Below are 11,639 nucleotides of genomic sequence, written 5' to 3'. Positions count from 1 at the left end.
TATGCACACTCACTCCTAGTATCTCTCTTTTCATAAGGATACCAGTCCTATTGGATTAGCGCTTCACCCTTATGACCTCATTTAACCTTAATCACCTTCATAAAGGTCTTAGCTCCAATACAGTCACATTGGGATTTAAAGCTCACCATATGAACTTTGAGGAAAAACAGTCCAGTCCATAACAATGTTCCATAACATTGTTATGGAATGTTAGTCCATAACAACTATTCCACCATATAGAGGGGGTGAGGAGCTTCGCTGAGCCCATCTTTCTGCCATTCCCTGACAAAGGCATCAGGTATGTGAATGAAGAGCAGCCCAACTGCCAGATGAATCCACCCTGAGTTGCCAGTCACTGCCATGTACAGTAGAAGAATCACACCATTGAGCCTTGAGTTTTGGGGAAGTCTGTTACATAATACAAAATATTTAAAACAAAAGAGTGGCATAGGTTATTGAACAAAAAAATATACGGTTACTAATTGTGACAAGTGCTATGGAGGAAGAATTAAGATACTATGAAAAAGAATAATGGTGCGGGTAGAAATGGCATCCTGAACTACAAGGAAGAAATTCTTTTCTTTTTAATTTATTTTATTAATTTTTATCTATTTATCTTTAGAGGGGAAGGGAAGGAGAGAGGGAGAGAAATATCAGTGTATGGTTGCCTCTCATGTGTCCCCTGCTGGGAACTGGCCTGCAACCCAGGCATGTGCTTGGACTGGGAATCAAACCGCAATCTTGTCATTTGCAGGCCCACACTCAATCCACTGAGCTACACCTGCCAGGGCACAAGGGAGAAGTTCTTGAGGGACCTGGAGTGTGTTGGGCCTAAAGATTACAATGCCTTTGTGAGCTCTGAAATGACTTCTCTTCTCTTTCTGTGCTAAACTTCATATGCATTCTTTGCAGATGATCCACTCCCTCCAGAATCAGCCTCTCATAAAACTTTCTCTATCTTTCTGACACTACGATTTCTTCCTTCTTTTGGTATCTTCAGAGCTTACACATTATAGCATCTTATGTGTAGATGTCATACACATTAGCATCTACATTTGTATATTGAATAAGAAATTGTCTATATTATAATTTTAAACTTTTTAGGGTAAAATATACATAAAGTACACAAGAACTCAGTGGAAAGCTTAATAATTTGTTACCTTCCAGACAGAAATGAAGAATATTCTCGGTATCAAAGAAGGCTCATGCTTCTTCCCATTAAAACCCACTCCAAGAGGTTACTGAGAAGAAATTGCTATCTCAAATTTTTAGAAACATTGATTAATTTTGTCCATTCTTGAATTTCATATAAATAAAATCACACAGTAAGCACTTTTGTCTGGCTTTGTTTTTCTTTTACTCATTATGTCTGTAAGAACCATTCTTATCTATAGCAGTAGTTTGTTTTTCTGAGTAGCTATTCACTGAATGAATATATCACAATTTATTTAATAATTTTGCCATTGATCAGTTTTGAGTTGACTTCAGTTCTTGTCTATTATAAATAAAGCTGCTCTGACATTCTTATGTATGTCTGTGAAGTGAACCATTTCTTGGAGTAAAGACTGATAGATTACAGCACAGGTATATGTTTAGTTTTTTAGGTAATGCCAAACAATTTTCCAGACTAATTTCCTCATGTGCTGTTGCTTATGTTTTTAAACATTTATTACCATTCAACACCAGTTTTTGACATTCTTTTATGGTAGAACAGAAAGGCTCTGTCAGTTCCATTTCCTGCTGGAAACATTCCTCCTGTAGTCCCTCTTCTGTACTACTGTAAACTGACTGCTTTCTAAGCAGCAGGCACCCTGGAGCTTGTCTTTACCTTCTCCTGTGTTAGATTCTCTATTACTGGATTGCACATTTTACTTTTGCTAAGTTTAACTCCCTGTTTGGTAGAACAGTTCCTCAGAAACTTTCTGAGAAAGGGGACATGGAAGGTAAAAACTTTTTGAGAGTTTGAAAGACTAAAAATGTCTGTTCACACTAAATTGGTAGTTTGGCTAGGACCAGCCAGAAATCCAGTGTGGAAATTATTTTCCTTTATGGAAATGATTAAGGTATCACTTCACTGTCCTCCAGCTTTCAGTGTTGCTGTTAATCAGAGGGGAGAGGGGAGGGAATTTCAGGGAGAAAGGGTGAAGGGTTTGCTGGAACAAGTATAAAGGACACAGGGACAATAACAAGGGGGGGGTGGAAATGGGAGGGAGGTAGGGAGGGCTGGGGGGTGGGTTGGGATGGGGGGAAAAGCAGAAAACTGTACTTGAACAACAGTTTTAAAAAAAGAAAAAAGAAAAAAGAAGAAGAGAGATGCCTTTCTGATGCTTAATCCTTCATATACAAGCTTTTTGTTTTCTCTCTTTTAGGGTTTTCACTTTACCCCTAAGGTTCTGATATTTCATGATGTGCTTTGAGTAGGGGCTTTTGTCACATGTTAGCAAAGGCATTTGGTGAGCCTTTTGAGTTTTGGAAAACAGTCTCGAGTTATGGCTTTATCTCCTTTCTTTCATCATTTCCTTTTCTGTTCCTGGAAGCCTTGGTAGCATACCTTGTACTATAACACCCTTTGTATTTTTATTGATTCTCTCCTACTTTCCTTCTCCACCCCACACTTTCTAGGGGATTTCGACATCTTTATTTTGAAATTCTTTCTTTAAAAAAATTCTGACATCATAATATTAATTTTAAGAACTACCCATTTCTCTGCTTTCACGAATACAATATCTTTTAGCTCACTGAGGATTTAATTATATATATATTTTTAATCCAGGCATTTACATCAAATGACTTTTGCTGCTTCTTCTCTATATTGTTCCTTGTCTTTATTGTAGAACTATTTTCTTAAACATCTGGTGATACTTGGTTGTTGTTCATATTTAAATTTAGGAACACGCGATTGTGGAAGCTCTGCCGGAGTGGACCAAGCTTGTACACTGGAGAGTCTTGGAGGATCGCGTGGAGGCCCGGCCATTTCTTCCAGGGATCCTTAAATATTAATGTCTACAGTTCTTTATCTCTGGGATCAGTTTCCACCGACATACCTGAAACCAAGGGTCCCAATTTCTGGACTGCAATCAAAGCTCGCCTGAGCTCCGCCTCCTGTTCCCCCGACCCCACCCCACCCCAAGCTCTTCTGAGTTCACCCCATCCCAATTTCGTGGAAATGTTGTATTTCACTAAACCAGTCCCTAGTGCCAAAAAGTTGGGGACTGCTGTCTTAAATCTCCTGCCAAAAGTAGACGGGCTGAGTCTGTTTGGAGTCCTGGGGGGCTGGTGGGGGAGGACCTAGGCACTTGGATTCCTGGCCCTACTGCCCGCTGGCGGGGTCTTTCAGGTGGCGCGCTCCGCCCTCCACTGCTTGGCTCGCGCACTTCCCAGGGAGGGAGCCCGTTACAGCGTCAGGTCCGGTGGCTCGGGGTCCGCGGCTTTGCGTGGTGTGGGAGGGAAGCCTCGCTCCATTCACTCAGAGTTCCTGACTCTAGTGAGAAACAACATTTACATTCCCATATCTTGAATAAATAAACCTCAAGCTGTGAAAAAAAAATGATGACTTATACAGGGAGCATATGTATCACAGTGGAAAATTTCACCAACTGGGGGGAGCCCCCCTGCATGCTGTCAGGCTAGCCGGGCGATCTAGGACACCAGACTCTGACCCCTCGTGCCTACAGAGGGCTCAGGTCGGAGCCGCGTGTTCGGGTGTGTCTCTGCTATGGGTGCTACTCCCGGCTATCCTCAGTTAGTTCCTCACTTCTGTTTGTTCTCATTCTTCTCTTCACCTTTTTCTTTAAATCCTAATGACTGACCTTCAATAAGGTCTCTACCTTTCCGTGATGACAGATCACGTTTTGTTGTGTATTCTGATTTATTCGTTAAATTCACGTTTTCTGAAAGCTTATTAATTACCCTGGGTGCTCCTAGGAGAAAAATTACTCTGATGGAATAGAACATGCACACTCACCCGGTGATGGCCAGACAGTCCTGAACTTTCTGGGCAGTATATGGGCTGAAGTATGTGGTTAAAAGTGGAAGTGTCGGGATTCATAAAAGGTCCCACCGAGATTTGAACTCGGATCGCTGGATTCAGAGTCCAGAGTGCTAACCATTACACCATGGAACCTCCCATGTTCGAGAAGCTTAACATACTATCCTAAGATATCTTTAATTCGACTTTCGTTTTTGTTATTAAATATAAGATATATAAAGTATAACTAAAGAAGAAATGGTGCTTTGCCTCTTCTTCCTGATTGTTAAAAAATTAATTACAGGAGTTGTTTTGTTTGTTTGTTTGTTTTGTGGATCTCAGCCATTTTCAGCTGCAGGGCAGAGGGAAAACCCCTGCAAAGAGTGTAAGGTGGGTAGGAGGGAGTTTTCTCTGAATGTTCTCACCAATTTCCTTTCCAAGTATTTTTCCTTGGATGTCAGGGGCCGGGCAGGGACCTGATCCAAGAATATTGTTAATTATGGCAGTTTTGATTTTTGCCTTTATTTCCGACCCACACAAAGAAAAACTGGATTTTAATCTCACCATTCAAATGGGGGATTTTACCAATATAAAACTATAATGCCTTTCTACACCTTCAATTACTCATGCTAGAGTACCTGCAGTTGCCTCTAGAGCAACCTTGGAGTTTCTTAGGTTGCTCCTCAGCTATAATCTTGGGCTTGAAATTTTAAAAACTCCAAAATGCCTTAAATGCAGGACCAGGTCTCATTTCTCTTTGACACCAGGACATCTGAAATGTAGTAGAAGCTAAATTAATGTTTGCTAAATTAATGCACAGATAAAAGGATTATGAACAAAGGAATGAAAGAGTTAAGGAATACTCTGTGGGATGGCCCAGCACTAGATTTTTTTGAAGGTTTCTTTATCCTATGCTCCATACGCTAAATCTGACAACTTTAAAGGGAAGACTATCACTGCTCACCTGTTTTATTTTGTTTTTTTTTTTTTCTTTCCAGGTTCTAGTGAGGCAGCAAATAGAATAGAAAATCCTAACGGACTTCTGGTCAGCACACCTCAACCCTGTACACAACAATAGCAAAAAACAAAACTACACTACAAAACAAATATGACCCAGAATTGTCAGAAAATCAAGCTGTGTGGAAGTCTGACAACCAAGGATTTAAAGAAGCTACATTCATCCAGATGGATAGGAAGGGAAGAGACGCAGAGAGGTGCAAAGAAGCACAGAAAGGCACAGGGTTGGGAATGGGTGGTCCCATATCTACCTGTGTATAAAAAATGGGAGGGATACCTCAGGAGCAAGGGATCTCAGCTCCAGTGCAGAACAACCAGACAAGGGTTCCAGCACCAGGAAGATAAGTCCCTATAACTTCTGGCTGTAAAAACCAGTGTGGGTTGGAAAGGTGGAAGAAACTGTGAGATTCTCAAGAGACTCCTCTTAAAGGGCCCACAAGGGACTTAGGATGCACTTAGACAACCCCCTCTGGGCTACAGCACCAGAGCAACAGCTGGAAGGGCACCAGTGGAATATGGGGTGAAAGTGAAGTGTGAGTGCTGGGCGACAGCTTCCTCTAGGCAAAACTCCAGAGGCCAGGCAATACTGCCTATTGCTGCCCCCCTCAGCCCTCCCCTACACAGAGCCACAGAGTGGTGACATGGGTTGCTTTGTCCTGGTGATTCCCTAAGCCCCCTGTCCCCTCATACAACTTAACAGGTGCTCTTTTCTCCATTAGGCCACAATACTAAGGCAGGGAATCAAAGCACTTCTTCAGAATACACAGAAACAAACACAGGGAGGCTGGCAAAATGAGGTGACAAAGAAATATGACATAAATAAAAGAACAGAACTCCAGAAAAAGAACTAAATGAAATGGAGATAAGCAACCTATCAGATGCACCATTCAAAACACTGGCTATCAGTATGCTCCAGAAACTCATCAGGCACTTCAACAGCATAAAAAAGACCAAGACTGAAATGAAGGTTGAATTAAGTGAAATAAAGAAATATCTACAGAAAATCAACAGTGGAGAAGATGAAGCTGCAAATCAAATCCATGATTTGGGATGCAAGGAAGGAAAAAGCATTCAATCAGAATAGCAGAGAGAAAAAAAGAATTCAATAAAATGAGAATAGGCTAAGGAGCCTTTGGGACAACTTCAAATGTACCAACATCAGAATCATAGGGGTGCTGTAAGAAGAAGAGAATGAGCAAGAAATTGAATACTTATTTGAAAAAAATAATGAAGGAGAACCTCCCTAATTTGGTGAAGGAAATAGACATACAGGACCAGGAAGCACAGATAGTCCCAAGCAAGATGGACCCAGAGAGGGTTACACCGAGACACATTGTAAGTAAAATGCCAATGGTTAAATATAGAGAATCTTAAAGGCAGCAGAAGTAGATAGTCACCTCCAAAGGAGTTCCCATAAGACTATCCACTGATTTCTCAAAAGAAACATTGCAGGCTAGAAGGGACTGGCAAGAAGTGTTCAAAGTGATGAAAAGCAAGGACCTACAGCTTAAATTACTCTCTCCATCAAATCTACCATTTAGAATGGAAGGGCAGATAAAGTACTCCTGAGACAAGGTAAAACTAAAGGAGTTCATCATCACCAAGCCATTATTGTATGAAATGCTAAAGGGAATTATATAAGAAAAAGATTAAAACTACAAACACTAAACTGGCAACAAATTCCCAATTATCAAAAATTGAATTCAAATAACAAACTAAGCAAACAAGTAGAACAAGTAGAAAAATCATATGTATGGAGATCATTTGGAGGGTTATCAGCTGGAAGGAGGACAAGGAAGAATGGGGGGAAAGATGCAGGGATTGAAGCACAAGTTGGTAGGTACAGAATAGACAAGGGAATATTAAGAACAGTTTAGGAAATGCAGTAGCCAAAGAACTTATATGCATGACCCATGGACATGAACTAAGGGGATGATTGCTGGAAGGAATGGGCTTACTGGGTGGAGTGGGCGAAGGGGGAAAAATTGAGACAACTGTAACAGCATAATCAATAAAATATACTTTTTAAAAAAGGAAAATCTTGCCCTGGCTGGTGTGGCTCAGTGGATTGAGTGCCAGCCTGTAAACCAAAGGGTCACCAGTTGATTCCTAGTCAGATCACATGCCTAGGATGTGGGCCAGGCCCCAAGTTGGGGGTGTGAGAGGCAACCACACATTGATGTTTCTCTCCCTCTTTCTCCCTCCCTTCCCTTCTCTTTAAAAAGAAATAAATGAATAAAATCTTTTAGAAAGAAAATCCTGAGACAATGCAGCTGTCATCAGTCACCATTCTAATTTCTGAGAATACCTTGACACCTGATAATAATTAGCATTGTGATTTCCTCATTGAGTGGGCAATCTAGGAAGATTGTGGGATATGTAGGAGTTTAAGTAAAAACCCTATAAAGCCTGTAACCCTTCAGTAGAAGGAAGCCATTTCCTGGCCAGAGATGGCCCACTCCCATGTCTTATTACTTAATAAATTTACCACTTGTTTTGCTTTCCAATATCTGTGTGGTCAGTCCAATTCTTTGTTCTCAACCTTCAAGGGCCTGGATCCCATCTCTATCTGCAATAGTTTGTTGACCCAGCCAGGAAAACTTATGTGAAAATGCCAAAGTTATAAGACAAGTCCTTCCACCCTCCCTGGTAGTTGGAGGAGACTTCCATTCTCTTTGTTTCCTTTATGCCTTGGGGCACCCTGACTTCTTGAAGAGAGTTTGCTGTTTTTGTGTGGCATGGCTTGAGCAGTTAAAAGCCAATAGGGCACTTCCCACATTAAAAGGTTCTCATGTGAGTATTATCTGGTCATGGATCATGGTTACAGTCTAGCTCTCCACCAGGCACAAGACAATATTCACACAATAAGGCACAATGCTTGACATAACATCATCCTTTCCCCACAGCTTTCCATGCAGGAATATTATAACTCTTGGAAAGAAATGCCAGGTGCACATCCCTTCTTCATAAGCCAACAACGTTCCTTCTAAAACTTGCTTCACCCACAGCCTCTCTATTTTGCACCTGGCATTCCCTGTAAAAGTTTGCTGCATTTACTGAACATAGGTCAAGGATGGTGAACACTTTAAGATCCTTTGGAGGCTTTCCCAACCAGGTTAGGTTTGTAAAATAGATAAACTAAAACACTCCTGCCCCTGTGCAGAGGGATGAATGATGAGGTGAACCAATAAATTATAAAAGTAGAGGACCAGAGGAAACTAGTTCAAGTAACACCATGATTTAGTGTTTATTAGCTGGGATGAAACAATGCTTTAGGAAACCTGTGAAGTATGACAAGTTCAGAGAAATAACACAAGGAGAGGGAGAGAATCCTGCTTTCTTCCATAACAGGCTGGTTGAGACATTCAGGATATGTACTGAACTAGATCCATCCTCTGCAGAAGGTCAAGTATTGATAGTGCAACATTTCATTAGCCATTCAGCACCAGATATTCATAGGAAGCTTCAAAAATTACAAACAGGTCCACAGACTTCTATAGCCCAACTAACAGACACTGCCTTCTTGGTTTTTACCAACGGAGACTTTGAGGAAAGGAGGAACAGATCCAGCATAGGAAAAAGCGGGTGGAAAGGCAGGCCACATTAATAGCACTAGCTGTTAGCAGCTCCGTTAGCAATGCCCAGTCACCCCAAGGTAACCTAGGAAAGTCACAAAAATGCCAAGAGCAAAATGATCAAAGATACTTTAAGTGTAAACACCCTGGACATTGGGCAAGGGATTGCATTTGGTCATCCCTAGGGCAATGTCCCATGTGCAATGTACAAACCCTGATCTCTAGCATTGGAAAATAGATTGCCCCCCATTCCCAGAGTGGAAAGGGGTCATCACCTAAGGCCATGGCAACACTTGAGGACTGAAGGTGCCTGGGAACAGATTGGCCACAGCCTATGCCAGCATTTGGATCTCTAATGAAACCTTGAGTAATCCTTGACTGGCATGTAAGACAATTAACTTTCTTGTTGCTTCTGGAGTTACTTACTCTGTCCTCAATTATACACTGGACCTCTCTCCTCTAGTTCAATTAATATTATGGGGGTTGAAGGAAAATTTCAAAGTTGTCTTTATATACTCCCAATCACCCATCAATTTGAAAGCCAAATTTTTAAATATTCTTTTCTAATTATTCCACAATGGCTTATGCCATTGCTAGGATGAGACCACTTGACCATATTAGGGGCCATTTTGATGTTTCAGAAGGTCCCAGTTAAGATCTTTAAAATTTTGTTAGTCAGGAAAAGACAATTAGAAAATTACATCCCAGAACAAATTTTACAGAAAGTAAGTCCCCTAGTTTGGGACTCTGGAGTTCCTGGAAAAGCCAAGACTATCTAACCAGTTCAAATTTGCTTAAAGCTTGGGACAGCCTATCTCCATGTAAAACAGTATCTTATTAAATGGGAGGCCTTTGAGGGTCTGCAGCCCATCATACAGAAATTTGTAACACATGGCCTGCTAGTACCCTGGTAATCTCCATGGCAATACTCCAGTCCTCCCTATTCTTAAACCAAGATGGGAGTATAGATTGGTCCAGGATTTAAGAATAGTTAACAAGGCTGTTGTTTTCCTCCAACCTCTTATAGCCAATGTTTACACCATACTCACTCAAGTATTGAGCTATACTCAGTAGTATACAATACTTAAATGATGCATTCTTTTGTATCCCTGCAGACCCAGATTCACAGTACCTGTTTGCATTTGAGTGTACAGACCCCAAAACAATGACTCATCAACAATATGCCTTGACAGTACTACCACAAGTGTTTAGAGATAGCCCTCATCTGTCTGTAAGAGCATTAGAAGAAGATCTAAAGGAATTAACAATTATAAGAGGGAGCCATCTTACAATATGTAGATGATATCCTAGTCTGCAGGCCCTAGAAAGTCTCACATCATAATACCACAAACTCTGAACTTCCTTGGGGACCAGGGATATCAACTCACTAAGAAAAAGGTCCAAATTACTAGATAGAAAATAAACCATTTAGGATATAACCTAACCCCAATATCTATACAACTGTCACAAGAAAGAATGAAAGCAATCACTCAGTTAACACCACCCACTACCAAACAACAACTCCGCTCTTTCTTAGAAATGGCTGGATATTGTAGAATTTGGGTTCCAAACTTTGGACTAATTTAAAAACCTTTATATGAAGCTACTAAGGAACAAGACAATGAACCTATTATACGGGGAAAGGAACATGATCAAGTTTTTAATAAAATCAAGCAGGCCCTAGGTGAGGCCTCTGCCCCAGGCATCCCTAACTTAAGCCTTTCTCTTTATACATAGCAGAGAAGCAGGGAATAGCCTTAAGGGTCTCAGTCCAACGACTAGAAATCAAGCCTCAAACAGTTGCACTGAAGCTAAGAAGCTAGACAATATAGCAACCAGGTGGCCTCCATGTCTAAGGGTGGTTGCTGTCACAGCCATGTTAACAGAGGAGGTTTGCTAAATTAACTCTTGGGTAGAAGTTAGAGGTCTCAACTCCATATCAGATACAAGGGGTATTAGAAATAAAAGGGCATCTCTGGCTAACAGGAAATAAATTGACCAGATATCAGGCCCTTCTGGACAATCTAGAAGTAAAAGTAAAAATCTGTAATACCTGAAATCTAGCCTCCTTAAATACCTATAAAATCATCTCCATACATGACTTATTCCTGCTCAGAAATTATTGATCTTACCTATTCCAGTAGACTGACTTACAAATCAATCCAGTAGACTGACTTGGAAAACTCTGATGAAGAGTGGTACACTGATGGAAGCAACTTTGTACAGATTGGGTAGGGAAAGCCAGATATGCAGTTATTAGTTTATATGATACCATTAAGGCACAACCCCTTTTATCCTCAACCTTGGCTCAAAAGTCTGAAATTCTTGGCCTTTACCCAAGCTCTTATTATAGGACAAAGAAAAAGGATTCACATCTATGCAGATTTCAAATATACCTTCCCTGTTCTACATACTAATGTTGCCATACAGAAAGAAAGGGGGATCCTTACTATTAGATAGTTCCCCCATTAAACATGGACCAGAAATTCTAAATCTATTGGAAGCACTTAAGCTCCCTGAGCAAGCAGCAGTAATGCATTGCAAAGGTCACCAGGAGGATATGTCCCCTATCTCCCAGGGAAATTGAAGGGCAGACAAAGAGGCAAAGAAGGCAGTACTAGGGACTGCCAAACAACTGATCTTATTTTATTATTGTCCTCTATGAACAGTTCGATACCAATTGCAACTATACATCTGGTAAGATATCTTAGGCTTTGGATCAAAAGAGCATCCATGAAGAATCTTGGATATACATTGGCCAAAAATTCTTCCTTTCCAGGCTTCCCAGGAGAAATTTTTAAAGGCTTTGCATGATTCCTTCCACATAGGAAAGGATGCTACAACAATAATGCTTAACAAATTTTTCACAGGCAAAGGACTAACAACTACCATAAAGAGTATTTGCCAGGCCTGCACCCTTTGTGCCTACAACAACCTTGGGGGGAAAATTTTCTTCCCCACTGTTAGAGCCTATTTAGTGAAGAGGGACCTATCCAGGTGAAAATTGGCAGATTGACCTTGCTTCCCTGTAGAGGATATAAATACTTATTAGTCCTGAAAGATACCTTTACTGGATAGAC

General features: G+C 40.8%; 1 non-coding gene across 1 annotated transcript; it reads right to left on the bottom strand.

Moving 5' to 3' along the window:
* Nucleotides 1–4,051: 4,051 nt before the first annotated feature.
* TRNAQ-CUG (transfer RNA glutamine (anticodon CUG)) lies at nt 4,052–4,123 on the bottom strand. Its single transcript has one exon. It is a non-coding gene; the product is annotated as a tRNA-Gln (tRNA).
* Nucleotides 4,124–11,639: the final 7,516 nt, after the last annotated feature.

The sequence above is a fragment of the Sturnira hondurensis genome, unplaced genomic scaffold (genome assembly GCF_014824575.4).
Source record: "Sturnira hondurensis isolate 20B ecotype Veracruz unplaced genomic scaffold, ASM1482457v3 Scaffold0004751, whole genome shotgun sequence".
Classification (NCBI taxonomy): domain Eukaryota; kingdom Metazoa; phylum Chordata; class Mammalia; order Chiroptera; family Phyllostomidae; genus Sturnira; species Sturnira hondurensis.
This window is presented reverse-complemented; position numbering and strand designations above follow the sequence as displayed.